A 3,474-nucleotide genomic window follows, 5' to 3' on the forward strand; every position below is an offset into this window, starting at 1 on the left:
AGAATTCTCCATCTTCGCTTATTATCGCATTTCTGTAAAATATCTTCTTTTGTGTTCAACAGAATCTCACAAAGGTTTGAAATAGGTAAAGAGTGAGTAAATGACCACAGCATTTTCAGTTTTGAGCGAACTACCCCTTTAAGAATGAATCGAACTGCTGAATGAAGTGATTTTGAATATCCAAGCCGCAAATAAAATATATATTATGTGCCATAACATACATTATTAATTAACACATTGGGGTAGCCTATTACTGATTTAGCATCAGAGAATTTCCAGAGATGTTGTGACAATGAATCGCAGAGAACAGCTGCTCTGTTCGTTGCTTCTGAATGGTCTCTTCTTGAGCAATGTGCTCTCTCAGATGGACACTGAGACCTATAGAGAGCACAACACAAATGTCCACTGTTGAACTCATCAAGGCTTTCATAGTTGCTCTATTGTATCCGAGCATGTTTGCTCGAATCGTTTTGAATCGATTCCTCAAAACGATTCGTTTAAATCACTCTGGAAAACAGTTGGAAGTTGTAAAGAACCACTGTGCTGGAATGTAGCAATACTGGGATTCATTCATGCTAATTTATTACTGATAATAAGAATGTGTAACTAACTAATGTCTATATCTTGAAATGATTCAATTAAAATGTTTCAGAAATCTTTTTCAATTTGCTCAGAGTTTTGATTGTGGCTTGTAAAGTGGGGAGGTGGGACAATAACAACACTGCTATTGTAATTATTAATGATTTATTAAATATTTTAATAATTAGTTGAATTTATTTAGTCTTTTCTAAGGATTATTGGTTGCCAGAACACTTTTGGGAACTCTTTCTGGTTCCCACACCATCCCAGAGTTCTGCTAGTTATCTATAGAGAACTTAATATAGTCTACATTAATAAAAAGTATTCTCTAGGTAATGAGAACGCTCTTGGAACCTAATTGCAACGTTCTGGAAAGGTTAGTTTTTGGTTCCCTAAGAAGAATCTTCAGTGAATGTTTTAATTTGATTGGCAGAAAATGTCATATGGGAATCAAACAATCTAAAAATATATCTGTTTATTAACAGTTTCTGTATTTTGTGATTCACTTAATTGTGTTTCTGCGTTGGACGTGAATTTGATTAGAACTACAAACGTGGGTAAAAACTGTAAACAAACTACAAACATGGCGGACACACTAGACAAACCGTTAAGTGGTAAAATTGTTTGAACGACTAATTCATTCATAGCTAGCCAACTGGAAAATATAATCACGCTTTTTCAATTTACAGTTCATCTGCAACAACAATGTGAACTTATAAAGACGTGTTTGGACATTAACTTTTTAAAAAGGCTAATAATTAGGCTATGGGAAGACCTGAGGAGATTTCTCTGAAAGACTTGCGAGTGGTAGATTAACTCTCTGCTGCTGAATCTTCAATAAGGTAAGACTGAAACTAACATCTAAATATTTATTTTAATTTCATAGGACCTTTAAATTCGATGGAAGTGTGGATGATGTGTCAGATGATTGACAAGGCGTGTAACTAAGCAACATAACGGTCCCGTTAATGAGGTAGTAGCATGCCCCAAAGCTTTCATAGTCAAAACTGTGCACTTTTTCGTAACATAACACTTAATAATACTTTTTTGACGAAGTAGGTGATTTGGGGCTCAGCACATCCCTTTAACCGTTCAAGCGAACCGACTCTCTAAACGACTCGGACAGGCGCCAGTGGCCAGCGTCAGCTCCAGCGGCGTTCATTCACTCGGGACTGGGAGGAGTGTGTGTGCGTTATGTGTGTGTGGCTGGATGGAGCTGGAGTGGGCTGGGTTCTGCCCGTCAGCCATGTTGGAATGAGAGGGAATGAAAAGCTGGAATGAGGGAAAATCGACAGGAAAGGACAGGAAAAGCGGCTTCAGGAATATCACAACGCGCGACGGGCGGATCACTCGATAAACCAGTGAGTAGAGCTCATTTCTGCCTTCGCACGACCGTTAGAAGGGGAAAACTGTCAATGTGAACAGCAAATATGGGGATTCCGGTGCTGAATCAACCCTGCCATGCGTTCAGGAGGAATCTGATGGGTTTGAATCCGATATGCTCGGTAATCGTGACGCGCGTTCACGCTTCCTATTCATTGGATCAAACCAAGCTTTTATATCGACTTTCTGCTGTTTATCTTGACGTCAGATTCAAAAGTTTATGCCACAATACTCGACTGTAAACCAATTGTCGTGGGCTGTACACAAAGTTTGTGTCTGTCAACTGTTCGACAGCAGGACTTGATGACAGTTTGTGTTATTGTACAGTGTTTTAGCCAGTGAAAGTATACAAAAACAAACACAGCATACAAATGAAATAGCTTAAGCAATAGTGAAATACAAAGTTTAAGCAGTCAGTTTTTATGACATATAATCAGATATACTTAGTTTGAGTAACACTGAAGAGAGAATGGCTTGAGTTTTATTAAATAGACAAAATATGTACCATAATTTATGAGTATCTGCCACAGTAATACAGGGATTTTAGTAGATGTGCCTTATTTTTATTAAACTGACAACATATTTACCATGCTTTTTGGGCTTATTCAACAAAAGGATATATTTTTATAGTTTTCAAAATTGTTTAGTTGTTTTTATACCCAAGTTATTTGCATTATACTTGTAATATGTGAGCATATTTACTGTACAAAACTTATCAGCGAACTCTGAGGACTAAAATATGAAATAAATGAATAAAACAATCGTTCATTAATTGTAATCGAGTTAAAATGTTCCATTAATTGAGATTTAGATTTTAGCCCAAATCGTCCAGCCCCACTTTACCCTAATTACCCTTGTTAAGCCTTTTCAATATCACTTTAAGCTGAATACTAGTATCCTGAAGAATATCCAGTCAAATATTATCAACTAAGATCATGGGCGAAAAGAAATCGGTTATTAAAAATGAGTTATTAAAACTATTATGTTTGGGAATGTGCTGAAAAAAATCTTCCATCCGTTAAACAGAAATTGAGGAATAAAAATATACAGTAGGGCGAATAATTCATACTTCAACTGTATGTCTAGCGTATAATACATTTTTAAAATATACAGTATGATGTACAGTACCACAGATCAGTTAGTCGTCATCAAGGTGCGATTTACAGGGGGGTTTGCGTGGGTCAGACCCCCCTAGTTAACGCTTGACCCCCTAAAGGACGTCAACACAACATGTATGACAGTGATTTGCCTTTTAATAGTTAAGAAATAGTTTGCTCTAATCTGCATCTTAAGTAATATTAATAATTAAAATAATAAATAGCTTAACTATACATTTGACCACCCCTATAATGGTCCATACACTCTAAAAAATGTTGAGTCATTTGTTTAACGCAATAGTTGAGTTAAACATATTTGGTGCTTTGTTGGGTTATTTTTAACATTTATTAGGTTATTTATTAATAACTCAACCAGTGGGGTTAGATATTTGATGCTTTGTTGGGTTATTTTTAA

The 3,474-nt window shown here is 36.1% G+C and overlaps 1 protein-coding gene across 1 annotated transcript in view; it reads left to right on the forward strand.

Annotated features, from left to right (window-relative positions):
- Window positions 1-1,833: 1,833 nt before the first annotated feature.
- Window positions 1,834-3,474, forward strand: part of ptk2aa (protein tyrosine kinase 2aa) — a gene marked incomplete at its 3' end in the record, with an annotated part of 106,583 nt that continues 104,942 nt past the window's right edge. The window contains 1 exon segment of the mRNA NM_198819.1: window positions 1,834-1,940.

Source organism: Danio rerio, chromosome 19, assembly GCF_049306965.1.
Source record: "Danio rerio strain Tuebingen ecotype United States chromosome 19, GRCz12tu, whole genome shotgun sequence".
Lineage (NCBI taxonomy): Eukaryota > Metazoa > Chordata > Actinopteri > Cypriniformes > Danionidae > Danio > Danio rerio.